At 38.2% G+C, this 15,892-nt stretch overlaps 1 protein-coding gene across 9 annotated transcripts in view; it reads left to right on the top strand.

Moving 5' to 3' along the window:
- sipa1l3.L (signal induced proliferation associated 1 like 3 L homeolog) overlaps positions 1-15,892 on the top strand; it is a 104,802-nt gene that overhangs the window by 14,951 nt on the left and 73,959 nt on the right. For 5 of the 9 annotated variants that reach the window (XM_018230221.2, XM_018230224.2, XM_018230217.2 and 2 more), the window contains one exon: positions 4,383-4,462. The exons of 2 other annotated variants lie outside the window; for them this stretch is intronic. The gene's annotated coding sequence lies outside the window, so the exon portion shown is untranslated. Of the gene's footprint in view, positions 1-4,382; positions 4,463-7,536; positions 7,556-15,892 lie in introns of those variants that run through there. 2 more of the 9 variants (XM_018230218.2, XM_041572929.1) reach the window with 2 other exon arrangements.

Genomic DNA, 15,892 nt, shown 5'->3' with positions numbered 1-15,892 from the left:
TTCTAAATGTCCTCCTCTCTCCTTTTCCTAAATCTCCTTTATTCAAATCCAACAGTAGTGGATTAGTTGACTTTTTTTTTTTTTTTTTTTTAAATGTTTGTACCGATTTGACACACACCTATTTCTTTGTTTAAATAGAAACTTAACAGGAACAAAATAACAGTTTAACATAACTGCCAAAGAAAATAATGTATAAGAGAGATTATTTTTTTATTTCTATATTGTCTTACTTTATCAGGTACAGGTATGGATTCCATTATCTGGAAATCCAGAAACCTCCAAATTATGGAAATTATTTTGCCAATAGACTCCTTTATATTCAAATAATCCATTTTCAAAAATAATTACCTTGTACTTGATCCCAACTAAGATATAATTTTTGGAAGCAAAACCAGCCTATTTGGTTTATTTCATGTTTACATGACTTTCTAGTAGACTTAAGGTTTGAAGATCCAAATTACAGAAAGATCCGTTATCTGGAAAACCCCAGGTCCTAAGCATTCTGGATAACAGGTCCCATACCTCTACTATGGATTGCAATACCCCCCTTTTGGGTTTTAAAATTACATGAAGTTGTAAGACAATGTCTGGAGAAATTTGGAGCACTTTGTCTATAATTGGTATCTTATAATTTAGTTCCAATTGAATTAGGGTCCTTCTGAAGACCAAGAAGCAATGTTGCTTCTCATGTGCCTGTGTGTGTTCATATGAACAAGGGCCGTCAAAGCCTAAATAGGTCTTTGCGTCTTATTTTTGGAATCGTGTCTTCTTCTTAAAATATAAAACTGCATACCCATATCTGCCCTGTGAAAATTTTAGCTAGTAATAACCAATGATGCATCTGATAGGTGGCCTGAAGACTTGTTTCCTGAAGATAAAACGTCTCTTTACATAGAGAAGTGTAGCATAAACATGACATGTACAGACGTGCCGTGATGTTCCAGAGTGTATATTTTTCTTTAAACTATTGCCTTAGGTAACATAATACCTGTATTTTGAGACTGCGTTCTATAGCCTGATAGCCTTGGGGATGTGGAAGCAAGTATTTCATAGAAATAATTGGAAAAAAAGATCTAGCTGTCCTGTATTTGTAAAATGATATCGGAAATGTTGATTGTGTGGATTCCATATGTTCTTTGTTGCCATAATATTAATCTAAAATGTTATTATTCAGTGATATTCACTGGGAGCACTAAGCTTACAGTGAAGGTCAGATCTGCAGTATTAAACAGGAGTTTTAGTCCATAAGTCAAGGCAGCAAGCACTTGCATAAACTCGGAGGTGCAATGTAGTGTAATTCTTTAGGCCAATTACAAAACAGGAGCATTTTGTGCAACTGAAGATGGCCTAAATGGGCTACTTTTGTCTTCATGATCCCAGTACAAGAAGCCAAAAGGGGCTGTGGCCTGACCGTTTAAGGGAGGTGGTATTATATCATAAATAAATCGGCCATAAATAGTGTATCTTCTTTTAAACTTTGCTCTTCCTAGCGATGTTTTCTAGGTGGTAATTTATCTACTAAGTTACATTTTTTTGCCAACATTTCTTCCATAATTTTTTTTACTTTTCTATACTGGAGGCAGCTATTAAAGGAGAAGGAAAGATTAAAACTAAGTAAGCTTTATCAGAAAGGTCTATATAAATACACGCGTAAGACCTCAAAGTAATGCTGCTCTGAGTCCTCTGTCAAAAGAAACACGGCAGTAAAAAAAATCCAAAATTATTTTTTAAATATGTCAATAGTAAAAAAATGAAGCAGGAAGGGGTGGGACCCTTACTATCAGAGGGGGGTCAGCTGGTTGATGAAAACAAAATAAAAGCGCAGATTCTGAACTCGTATTTTTCATCTGTCTACACAAATGAAGAACCAGTAAGTGAAGGTTTCCTTCTTAACACTCCCAATTCTAGTAATACAACTAATGATGCATGGTTCACACATGATGAAATTCAAAAGAGACTTGAACATGTTAAGATTAACAAAGGTCCAGGGCCAGATGGTATTCATCCCAGGGTAATTAACGAGCTTAGCTCTGTGATTGCCAAACCTCTTTACTTAATTTTTCAGGATTCATTGAGATCTGGCATAGTGCCGAGAGACTGGCGAATTGCTAATGTGGTGCCTCTATTCAAAAAAGGATCCCGTTCTCAGCCTCAAAACTATAGGCCAGTTAGTCTGACGTCAGTATTAGGAAAGCTTTTCGAAGGGTTAATAAAGGATAAGATACTGGACTTCATAGCAAATCATAATACTATGAGTTTGTGCCAGCATGGTTTTATGCGTAATAGATCTTGCCAGACTAACTTAATTTCTTTTTACAAGAATGTAAGTAGAGACCTCGATTCTGGGATGGCAGTGGATGTGATTTACTTAGACTTTGCTAAAGCATTTGATACAGTGCCACACAAAAGGTTACTGGTTAAATTAAGGAATGTTGGCCTGGAACATAGTATTTGTACCTGGATAGAGAACTGGCTAAAAGATAGACTACAAAGAGTGGTGGTAAATGGAACATTTTCTAATTGGACCAGTGTTGTTAGTGGAGTACCGCAGGGCTCTGTACTAGGTCCCTTGCTTTTCAACTTGTTTATTAATGACCTGGAGGTGGGCATTGAAAGTACTGTTTCTATTTTTGCAGATGATACTAAATTGTGCAGAACTATAGGTTCCATGCAGGATGCTGCCACTTTGCAAAGTGATCTGTCTAAACTGGAAAACTGGGCAGCAAACTGGAAAATGAGGTTCAACGTTGATAAATGCAAGGTTATGCACTTTGGCAAAAATAATATAAATGCAAGTTATACACTAAATGGCAATGTGTTGGGAGTTTCCTTAAATGAAAAGGATCTAGGGGTCTTTGTAGATAACACGTTGTCTAATTCTGGGCAGTGTCATTCTGTGACTACTAAAGCAAATAAAGTTCTGTCTTGCATAAAAAAGGGCATTAACTCAAGGGATGAAAACATAATTATGCCTCTTTATAGGTCCCTGGTAAGGCCTCATCTGGAGTATGCAGTTCAGTTTTGGACTCCAGTCCTTAAGAGGGATATAAATGAGCTGGAGAGAGTGCAGAGACGTGCAACTAAATTGGTTAGAGGGACGGAAGACTTAAATTATGAGGGTAGACTGTCAAGGTTGGGGTTGTTTTCTCTGGAAAAAAGGCGCTTGCGAGGGGACATGATTACACTTTAAAAGTACATTAGAGGACATTATAGACAAATGGCAGGGGACCTTTTTACCCATAAAGTGGATCACCGTACCAGAGGCCACCCCTTTAGACTAGAAGAAAAGAACTTTCATTTGAAGCAACGTAGAGGGTTCTTCACAGTCAGGACAGTGAGGTTGTGGAATGCACTGCCGGGTGATGTTGTGATGGCTGATTCAGTTAATGCCTTTAAGAATGGCTTGGATGATTTTTTGGACAGACATAATATCAAAGGCTATTGTGATACTAAACTCTATAGTTAGTATAGGTATGGGTATATAGAATTTTAATTAAAAGTAGGGAGGGGTGTGTGTATGGATGCTGGGTTTTCATTTGGAGGGGTTGAACTTGATGGACTTTGTCTTTTTTCAACCCAATTTAACTATGTAACTATGTAACTATTACTTTCCTTCTATTGTGTATACATGGGCTTCTGTATCAGACTTCCTTCGTTCATCTTAAACCTCCAGGGCTAGGGCTTGAGCATGCTCAGTTTGCTCCTTTCTCCCCCTCCCTCCTCCCCTCCCTGCTGCAATCTGAGCCCAGAGCTATGACTGAGCAGGGAAACTCAGGCCGCATGTGATGTCACACCAAGTGAATATGGCAGCTGCTATCCTAAACAGCTTCTAAAACTGTTTACTCAGGTATGGTAAAGCATTCTACAGAATAAATAGTGGTATATATTACACTATTGTGGCTAATCTATTGACAATAAATTGCTTTGGTACCTTTCCTTTAAGTGAGCAGAGACAATGCCCACAGCCAATACAGAGTCATATAGACTTTAGCGGTTTTGGAACTGACCATTGACCAGAACAACCTAGCTTGCCCCCAGTGGGCTATTTATTGTATCTATTGTGGAACCTGGCTTCACAGGGTTCTGTCTAAAAGGAGTGATTTCAGTATATTGTACACCTTTTATGCTGTATCATACTATAGTATATTGATTTGCATGACTTTTCTCTCCTTATTAAAACACTGTGCAGGTGACTTGTATTGCTGGAGTCTGTCTGTCTGTACTGTATGTTAAGTTACTCGAGGTGATTTGTATCTAAGTGACATAATACGAGTGAAAGACTCAGTGACGTTATCCTTGCTTTGTGTGTTGCTCATGTATTGATAGTGTAGATGAGCAACAATTTGCAGTACAGTTAATGAAATAATCCTCGTGTATCCCAGCAGTTGGTGGCTTCTGACTGATGTCCATTTACACTCGTGCCGGGATTACATCATTGTGCTGGGAACAAGCGTGGCACTAGGTAAGTAAAATGGATATAATGCAGACATGATCTGCCTATCCCTGAATTACTCTGAATTACTGTTCTTCTAATAAATCTGAATCATACAGATCTTCTATTTCATTGATTTTCTTATCTGTCGCTGTATTCCTATGTTTCTATGGAGCGCTGCATGCTTACTCTGCACTGTGCCTCCCCCACCCTGCATTGTAGTGGAGAGCCTCTTTATTGCTCGGTAGTTTGCTCCATGTGCTTTTTTGTCGCTCACTATGCATTTATATTCCTTGCCGTAATATTTGCCTGCAAGGTAAATGGTTTATTATAAGGTGTGCTGTATGGTATTGTTCTGCACGTTACATTCCTGGAAGTAAAATCATTCTGTTATAAGCTTTTTCATTTCATGCATAGTCCGTGCAATTACAGTGTTCTGCGTGTTACATTCCTGTAAGTCACATCACTGTGGATTATATCATTATGTGCACTACCATTAGGTTAAATATGTTGCAGGCTTCCTACAAAAGAACAAACATTGCCGAGCAATTGCCGTTTTTCTTTTCCTTTTTATACTGAGCAGGCGATTTCTTGATGTTTGTCAGGAATTGTGTTCTGCCCGTCTATGCGTGGGCAACTTAGAACAACTTGTATTGCTGATTGGCATCTTGGTGTGTTCTATACAATTTGTTTTGTTTTAGTGGGGTATAACCTGCATTGCTAGGAGTGTAAACAGTATTGGGCAGTCTTCTCGGCTCATCTCTTTTTCAGGTGTGATTATTGTCATCTAGCATGTTTTTCTGATTCATTGACCCGTTAAACTTAACATTTACTTTGCTTTAGCATGGCAACTTATAAGCATAATTTTTGTCTTCAGATCACAGAAAGGGGTCAACCACCCAAAAACTGTTTTTTAAGTAAAGAAAATACATTTTTAAAAAATAGCAATCACATTTTTAGAATGTTTAATGGGTGTGTATAGGAAATCTGTTTAAAGCTGATTGCTAACTGGTTGCTATTAGTCCTGTTGTCCACAGCACTGAGAGGTTAATATGTGCAATGTTTGCATAATTCTTTAGAGGCTTTGTGTATTCATTTAGGAGTCTGTTTGGCATATATTATGCATCTAGTATGTCAGAAAGATCCATAAACGTTTGTGTAACCCTCTAGTCCATGAAACCTGTATCTTGCAAGGTTTATGTGTGGAAATGCCCTTTTAATTCATTAAACCCTACTCCCTTTAGTCATGTTGCTCCTGTCCAGTTCCTAGGCAGGTACACATAATGTATTTAATAGGCAGCACACCCCCTTGTTAAACATAAGTTCAGTGAATATGGCTTGTGCTGAACATTCTTTGTGCCTGTTGTTTTAAAGTGGACCTGTCACCCCAAGCAACATAAACTTTACTTGCTTCATATAAATTATTTAAATCTCGTTTCCTTCAGTCTTGGAATCACACAATCACAGCAAGCAGACAGACGCCATTTGTTAAGCCAAGCTCATCATCCTATAAAAATCTTGTTTATGCACCAGGTTGGGGACCTGATGCTCATGCCCATGTTACATAATTATAGACAGTGAGGAGGGAAGGGGAATGTGAATAATGCAATGGCATTGAGGAAATGCAGAATGAAAAGTGAAAGCAATTTTCTGCCTTTATGTCTGAGGCATAGAGGCAGGGTAGGCAATGTATGACTGATAGCTGTTTTAAATCCCTTTTTTAACTAGTACGAATGTTTTGATAACCTATCTCCTTTAATCACATAAATATGATACTCCATGGTTGGCCCTTGCAAGGCAGATAATTGGATTACAAATTTGCAGATAACTCAATCCCTAACCCCACACAGTGGACTCCTCCTAACAAAACAGTCCAACAAATGGGGGACTGTGGAATATTGTTCTCTAATTATCGACCTCGCAAGGACCAAACATGGAGTAGCTTCAATTTCTCTGCCCTCTTCATTGAACCCATCTTAAACAAGGGGCATAAACATATTTAAACAAACTGCCTATTCTGTGTGTCAGAACATATTTAATGGACTCTCTATGGCAGAGCACTGAACTACATTTACGTTTACCTCAAATTCACATTATTTCAGGCACCATGAGATCAGATGCATAAATTATTCCTAAGGAATTGCTGCCTAATTTTGTCAGGGTTCAATACTCATCTACATTTTTTACTGATGACAACCCTGGTTTAACTGGATTGCCTAGATTAGGAAGAACAGAGTAGCTCTTTACAAAACTTCTCTTTTCGAAGAAGTAACAGTTAACAGGGCCAACCTGCACTAGCTGTCCCACATCTGTTTTTTGCACTCCCACTCTCCCAGGTCTGTCTTTTGACAAGCTCAGTCACTGAGAAGGAGGTTGCAAATGACATGTTATGCAGTAATTTGTTCCCTATAACAATTTCTTAGAAGCACCAATTTATTTTGTCAGAATCAGATTATAACTGGGGCTTGTGACCTAATGTATTGGCAGTGATGGAGCATGTTTGTAGGAAACCTACAGATCATTATACTCATGTATAAGTCTGGCATAGTAACTACTTTTGTTGATAAACCAAGACATTGCTCTAGAATTGGGAGAATATAGCAGCAACTAACACTGTGGGTGAAACAAACAGTTTATCTCCCATAATGAGTTTGAGTTTTCGTACTATGTTTTTTCACATTGTACAAAATGACAACCATTAGTGACTGAGTGTTAATGTATCATTAACGTGTTCATTTCTTCAGCTTGCTTTGCATTCATGGCACTGGGCTTGCAGTCCACTGAGTATGTGTCTAATTGAGTTTCATCACTTGTACATAGAAAAATCTCTTTAACCTGACATAAGCTACATAAAAACACATTGCTATTACACAAGCATCACAGATACGCATAGTGCTATCTTATTTTTTACAATATCAGACAATCTGTTCCTAACTGTCTCAGAGCTACAGCCTTTCTGCCTGGATTGTGCAGTATGAAAAACCATGTGTGGGAGGGGAGACCCTGATTCCCACTTAGTATTCAGTGGACGAGAGATTGTAGTATTACCAGGCAGCCTCTCGTTCACCAGACTATATATCTGGACGGGAAGAGAACAGATTGCATTGCAATGAAGCTGTCGATGTAAGGTGATTTTCTTAAGGATCATCTATTGGGCTTGGGATTACTGCCGTATGTGTATCTTTCTTGTCTTCTCTGTGTGTGGGTTATGTGTGATATGTGTAATAATATATATATATATATATATATATATATTTCCTACGTGTTGGAAAGGAGGAGGTTACATCACAATTGTGTTGGTTTATGCTGTTCTTGGATGTTGCATGTTAGAATGTAGTCTTGTTTTACTGTGTATAAAACATTGTGTGTTTAAATATCTGTTTTGCTGCATTGCTAATGTTGAAGTGTACTAACTGGACATCTCTAAATAAAAGCTGATGTAGTCATTTGTTTGGTGCTGCATTATGCAGTCATTATGTGCCCCAAAAAGCTGCATAGGGGATAATAAAAATCAATACCCTTCAAAGCTTCTGTTCAGGATTGCGAACAGTTGTCCTCAACACAATTTCCTTGTTTTCAGTGCACACAACATGGTATTACTGGGGGGAACATTTACATTGTGCTAGTCACTAAAGGAATAAGACCTCTATACAGGGTTTTTGCGCTGCTGTTTTGTATGATAATCCCTTGTGCAGACTTACTTGTGACACTAACCGTTCATTTTGGTTGACAGTTAAAATGTTCTGCATGCATTGGCCCTTAGAGGAGAGGTCTTTAGACTTCTAGTTCAGGTCATTGGTTTGGTCAAACATTTTGCTCGGTCCCCCTTATCTCATAATAAATTTAAAATTTTATAAAAGTAACAATCACTTTTTTATAGTTGCAAGGATATCCAGTAATCTACTTCTCCAGCAGGCTGCCCCTGCCATTCCACTGCACTAAGACATCTTATGGGGCAGCCCAGGGTTTGGCAACCACTAACTAAAGGGCAATTTCTGGTTCTTTTATGCACATGGTTTTTAGTAATTTTCGTGGACCGATAAGTAGCAATATTTCCAGTACAGTACAGCTATAAGATCTATTATCCAGAATGATTGAGACCTGTTTTTTTCTGAATAAGGGATGCTTATGATAATATATATCTGCATACTTCAAGGCTGCTAAAAATCAGGTAAACATTAAAAACCCAGTGGAGTTGGTTTGCCACCAATATGGATTCACCCATCTTAGCTGGGAGCAAGTACATGGTACTGTTTTATTATTTCAGAGAGAAAGAAAATCATTTTTAAAAATTAGAATTAATTGCTTAAAACGGACTCCCTGGGAGATGGCCTTCCTGTAATTTTCACCCTTCTGGATGAGTTTCCTTATAAGGCATCCCATACCTGAAAAATCTAGTCCCTAGCTACTTGACATAAATTACATTTATGGATTCACATAGGGTGATTACATTTTGGATGGTAACTGTTATAAATTGCATAATAACATTTAGAAATAATTCCTCTTGTATATTTTACTTCTCATTACTGTGTTTAGACACAGAATAGATAACTTCAGTACATGCTATTCAGGACTGTGGAGTCGGTACATAAGTCCTCCGGCTCCTCAGTTTATGGTATCTGACTCCTGTTTTGTTTTTTTTGTTTTTTTAAATATTTTTATTTCTGAAAAGTTTAGACATTTGTGTACAGTATAGTATTTATCCATTCAGCATCAAAAACATGAAATACATTCGTTTGTCAACCTATATTGTACAGTTAGAACACGGTCATGTAAATGAAGGATGACTCCTCTGTTTTTAATATACTAATGTATTTTCTATGTTGTTTGAAAGAACACAACATACAAAGCATTTCATTACTGCCAAAGCTCGGCAATTCTAAAGCTATATGATGATGGTGTTTGCTTTTGGGAATAAACCAAAAAACTACTGACTCACTGTCCTATTGGCCGTTCAAACCTGTCACGGTCAGAATGAATGAAGATACTGTTCAAGTTTGGGCCTAAATCTATATTGAAGCCTATGTCATTGTGGCTTTTTATTTTATTTATTAAAGAAACTACAAACATTCCTTAAAAAAAGTTTTATCAAATGACAAAAACATTAAAACAATAAGGTTATAATAGCTCAGTTGGACTTCACACTAGTGAAACAACTATGCACTGGGCTTAATACTTACAGCAGAAAAATACTTTATTATGACTATTATCTATGGAATATTTATTTATTAGGAGCCAATCGGCGCATTTTTGCAGACGCCAACTCCAGGTACGCAAAATTTCTTCCAACTCCACAGCTCTATCTCTTACATAATGTATAGATGGCCCCTGAACTATAACCACTTTGGTAGGTTTACCCTCATTGAACAGACATATAGTGATACTAAAGCCATAGCATATCCGGAGAGACAAAGAGAATATTTTTTTAGATGTTCCATTATGTCGACACAGCCTCTAATTGTTTTTAGGGGCAGAATCATACTGTCAAATATTCCATAATACAATCCTAATTCCTTTACTCCTTATAAATATGACCTCAGCTATCAATATATGTTTGTCTGTATTATTTGTAAACGCAGTTCAAATGCATAATTTTATCTAATCCTAATCGGGCCGACTATTCAGCCCAACATTCTTTGAACCATTTACATTAAATTATAGGAATCGAGTAATCGTAGCAGTAATATTTGGACACATTAGTGAAATGATCTGCCACTGCACAAGGTGTAAGCAATAGACACATAACACTACGTAGTGACGCCATACTTCTTTAGTTTACTGTACTGGCACGTCAGTACGTCTATTGACACCTTCAGCGCTAAAGAAGTATGCGAAAACATCGCGTCTCTATGTGCCAGTAAGTGTCCATTGCTAACACCTTCAGCACACAGGTAGCAGTATAGACCAAGTGGCACATCATTTCACTAATGTGCCTTAATATTACTGCTATGGGATTCCTGATCGCACTGTGCTGGGGGCCTCATTATTATTAATTTCATGATGGAGGCTGAGGGCCGGTGTAAATTTAAAAATGGGCCGCAATTGGTCCCCGGGCCGCACTTTGGACATGCCTGGCCTAGAACATCCACCTATGCTACTTCTAATGCATGACTTGGGGCCTCGGCATACCACATAGGTTGGGTTATTATAGTAGCATAGTATTCATTTACCGATACGGGAGTTTTCAAAGCTTAGAATGTACTACTCTGAGTGTTGTTTGGAGAAGTAGAAGTATTACCCATGGAAGAACGTATGTGCAGTTGATATTTTGGCTGCTGTGTATGCCACAAGACTTGTGCCATTTGTATTCATGATATTTTGTTTTTTTCCCCTGGAGTCCTGGGATAAAATAACTTGTACTTTGCAACATGATTTTTCTAGATGTTTTTAAAATCCCCTAACTACAATAATATTGAGAAGAAAAATGTAGTTGCCTATTTTAATGTGTTCAGAAATTTGTATATCACATGGGTTACATTACTGTTAGTGTGTGACATCACAGAAAGAGAAGGTCCCCACCACTAATGTCACCAAGGGGGAGGTGGCCAGGGGAAAAAGCTGGACAGGAGGGGCAAGTAGAAGCTTGGGCATCTGCTCCTTCCACCTATCCGAACCCAACTAAACAGACAACCCTTTCCCTCTTGTGACCAGAATGTGCCTTTGAGTCTCAACACCTCTACACATCACTAGTTTACATGTTGGAGTTTCTATAAGCCGCAATTTTTTTTAATCATTTTAAGTATCCTACCTTATATGTTGAAATTTAGTCAAGAGCATATGTTTTTAAAAACACTATATTTGGCAGTAGTGCTAGTCCACCCTTCCAGTTACCTTCATCTCCCCCATTGCCGGTTGCTTTCAAACCCCTCCACACCACCTCCACCATGATTGCTCTCATACCTCCTTCCCCACCATGTTTTCAGCCAGATAGTTTCCATAACTAGCATTTCTCTCCTGCCAGCCCCCTGTCTGTATTTTCTGTAAGGATGAAATGGTTTCTGCACAAAACATGTCTTTCTCCAATAGAGAAAAATAACTGGCTGGCACCTCACTTTAAAGATCTGCTCCCAACCTGCCCACATCTGATATCATGAAAGGTGGCTGGGCAGGAGCACCTATAAATGGAGCCTGGAAGCCAGCAGAGTAAAGTTGTAGAGCAGACCAGTAAAATGTGTGGAAGTTGACCTGACCCATGGGTCCAACAGATGTCGGGCTGGCCTGCTCATCACTAGTCTCTGCGTCATATTACAATTTTTTTTGCCTATTTTCTAACAGGTAATGCTTATCACTTATACTGTCATGAAATAATAAAATCTTACATTTGTTCCCAGGAAGCACCCCTAAAAGAAGAAATCTTAAGATATTGAAATGTACTTTTCAAGCAGCATGTGCACATGATTAAAACTGACTACCAGCCAAGTGTTAAATAGTCAGGTGGCTGCTCGGCGTACCACTCAATCTTTTCCCAGGATTTTTCAGCTTTGGGTAAATAGTAACTGTTTCCCTCCAGCACAGCGCAGCACAGCTTTAATAGATTTTGTTGGGAGATTTGGATGACCACCTTGAGTGATGAATTTCAACAACATACTGTGGTCCTACTGGATCAGTCTAAATTGAAAATGTCATTTACTGATGCACCTCGTGGGCAAGTATATAGTGCTTTGCAGTGAGCTGCAAGATATTTTGCACAGATTTTACCAAAGTAGAGAAACAAAATTCATTTGTAATTCCCCAAGCCCCTTCCCATCATTCCAAGCCTGGCACTATTCAAAGCAACATGGAATGCTTGTTCTAATGGAATAGTCATGGCTGATACTTAACTTTCCATTCAGGTTCCTGTTGTTGTAGATTTTTTTTACATTTACTCCTTCTTGGTAGAATTCAGTAGGCATGGTTAAGTGTTATATTTTCTCTAACATTTTCCTGGCATCCTGACATTACTGTAGAAGTTTCCATATGCCACGCTTCAAATCTCCTGCCTTGCAAGGTCCAGCACTGGCCAAGTAAAATGTGTAGGGTAGAATTTCGTCTTCATGCTTTGTAGTCTGGTGGAAATCCAATCCTCTTCCCCCATTCAATTCTCAATATATGGCCACACTCTATACTTGCAGCTGCTTATAACAGCCGTATTAAATAAAGCATTTGTTTTTTCAGCGCAGTGTTTGTTATAGGAAGAGAATGATCGGCGTCTGCTTGGGTATACACAGATTGGAAAAGCTATTAACAGACAGTGTTTCCGTTTTTTTTTTCATGTAAGCCATAAGTTAACTCTTCTAAAATGTAATTGAGGAAATGTTTTATTTTATTTTTTTGAGGGGGCAGCTGTCATGGGAACACAAAGGCACTGAACAAAGGAGAAGTGAGTACCTTTTTATGGCCACATTGCAGTTGCTTTTTTGCCATGCAAATTGCTATGGGAAAAGGAACCTCCTTCCTCCTGTGTATCTGAACATGTTGCAATAAAGCTTTGTAACCATATCTATTTTTATCCGTTGCATTGTTTTTCCCTGTCTATACCATTTATTATTAAAATTTGCACTGTATACTAGTTTTGTGTATTATTAGTGAAGTAGTGTAGTGAGTATTGCTACATAAATATTATCTGATATGTTGATGCTCTGCTGTTATGGACACTAAATTCAGTTTGAATCACTATGGTGCATATCAATTAGTGCTTGCAACTTCTTACTAAGCAGTAATGGGCAGCATTCCAAATTTCAGTGGCCTCACATGCATTATGAAATATATAACTTACAGAAGCCAATAGGACTGCACAAATCTGCAAATACAGCATGTAGTCCTGAAGGTTTCTGTAAAAAAAAAAAAAATTTAATAACGAGTGTGAGGTGCAGGCCAATCAAGAAAAAATGCAAGGGGTCCATCTGGCAAAAACTTCCCGGGGAGAACACTTATCACACTTGACTCTTTAACTGTTCTAAATGGCCTCATGTTAGATTTCATTTTGCTAAGAGCATGACATAGTATGTTTTAATAAAATGAACAATGAAAAAATAGTCACATTGATAGTCCACAGCTGATCAAGAATGCTTGTTCATCATAACTGCAATACTTGGGATTCGTTCAGAATTTGGCTGAATCTGAATTCTTTATGCAAGATTTGTGTTGGGGAAATAAGGCATTTTTGCTGCAGGAGCAAAAAGGGGAAATGTTAGGGAGCGCAGAACGGAAAGTGATTGCTATGCCTGAGGCTTAGAGGCGGGGAAGGCAATATTTGGTTCACAGTTCAGGTTTTTGAATACATCTATAATAAATATGAATGTTTTAATTTAAAAAAATGAGTTTCAAGCTTAAGGACTTTTATTATACAGAATATTATGTTTAGGCGGCAGATCAGTTAGGTTTTGTCTGAAATTGAGGTCTGGTTCTATAAAATAACCAAAGAAAATATCTTGTCCTGTTCCTTAAAAAAAACTTTTTACAATGTTTAAAATTGTCTAGACTGTTAAAAAACACTGGCAAATCACTACAACACCTATTCGTAATTGTATATCTTGGTTATCCAACATGTAGACTTCCTCGGTTGACCTGTTGAATTATAACTCATTTTAAAACTACTTGATGGATGATCAGTGCTGCATACCATTAGACTCTTGGATATAGAAGTAAATGCAGATGTATCTTGCACATAAAATTGTATATGTAGCATCTACATCTTAAAAAATTGAGCAAAGTGAGAAAATTGCCTTTTGCATGTCCGTTTAGGGGGAGGCTAGAAGAACTAAAAAAACAAACAAAACAAAAGCAAAAATTCTTCTCTCCCCTCTTGACTTTGTTTTTGCCAACCATTACATCGAAACAATGCAAGATCCTTGGAATATGATTCTACTACACACAATTCATGCAGCTGCAGTGAACTCAACTTAAGATAAACATACGTTCGTGAACAGCAAACGGCTTCGAAAGTCCTTCTAAAACATCTTGTAATTAGATTACGTTTTCATATGGCTGCTGTAATAAATCCTATTTATTGAAGCACTGTGCAATTTACATTTTGGCTACAGATCGCCTTGCTAAGTTGACCCACCCTCATTTTCTTGTGTGTGCTCAGACCAGGTTAGATACACAGACAGGTTATGGGGTTGCTAGCCTGCTGTTTTTTGAATGAATAGAATCACCCTATACAAATACTGAACTGTTTGACAAAAACTTTCTCCTGAATGGCAGCAGATTTGGCCAACTTGACTTTTAGGTGCATAAAAAATCCTTTTAGACTTGAGTCCGTTGTTTTTGGCTGCCACACAGAGCTCACTAACTTTTGCACAAAAATAAAACTTTTCTATTGTCTTTGCATCTTGGGGTTGTGAATTCATGGTGTATCTGTTTAATTCGAGGGATGCAGCAAATCCATGTACTCATCATCCAGTTAATGGGCAGTCATGGGCATTCGCAGGAATAGGAATGAACTGGGATTCAAAATAGGCCCTGGCATTTCAAGTACAGACAGGCCCATACAGCCCCCTCCCCCAGCCCAATAAATAGTGACTGTCTATGGCATCTTACAGCAGCCCCTCTGGCATTTGCCAGAACCCACAGATTGCCAGTCCAGGCCTTCACAGGAAATGTTTCAGGTGATCTCAAAGTCATTAAACAAATGCTAAGCCTGTATACAATAATATGCAATATGGCGATGCCAGGTCTAAGATATAATATGTAAGAAATACATTTATTGCAGTGGCCAGCAAGCCTCCTGCCACATACATTTTGTAAGTAAAAAAAAGTATTGCACCATACATAACATAATGATAAGTGAAATACTTTGAAAAGAAGGGCTCCATTCCTATGCAGAGCCCTATTATTCATGGGGCTCAGGCCAGTTCAATACCCACATCAGGTTGTTGTGAATCTGACTTACCTGTACCTATGACACCAGCACTTTGAGTGTTGGCTTTATGGGTGTAACTCCCTGTGCCTGAATTGGAAGCCGCACTGCATATCCTATATAATAAAGTTGAAGTGTCTCTGCGTCCAGTCCCTGTGTCCGTGGGATTGCGCTACTGCGCATGTGCTCCACGGACCGTCTCTGGCGATTTTTTTTTTTAGACTAGAACAATTGTTTTTATAAATGTTTGACTACATATGTTCTAGCGCCCGTTAATTTAACGGGCTTAATGTCTAGTACATAATAATACAGAAGGGCGGAAAACCTTAGAACTTACCATAGGGGTTTCCAGCTGCAGGGTTTATTTATGTTTTATACTGAGAGACTTTTTGGGATAGTTTAGAAGCAGGAGGCTCAGACTGGGACTTGGAAGGTTCCTTTAGTGTGATGGCCACATTTACTTGCGCGTAGTCTGTATCACATATACAGACACAGAAAACATAATTTAGGGTAATGACAGACGGGTGCTTTATCATCTGTGGGGGCTATAGATGCCCGAAAATGTGTAATGAGAGATTTTTCATGGGATTACCTTTGCTGCAAATACATGTGAAGATTCA

The sequence above is a fragment of the Xenopus laevis genome, chromosome 8L (genome assembly GCF_017654675.1).
Source record: "Xenopus laevis strain J_2021 chromosome 8L, Xenopus_laevis_v10.1, whole genome shotgun sequence".
NCBI lineage: Eukaryota > Metazoa > Chordata > Amphibia > Anura > Pipidae > Xenopus > Xenopus laevis.
Note: the sequence above shows the minus strand (reverse complement) of the source record. Positions and strands in the feature narration are given on the sequence as shown.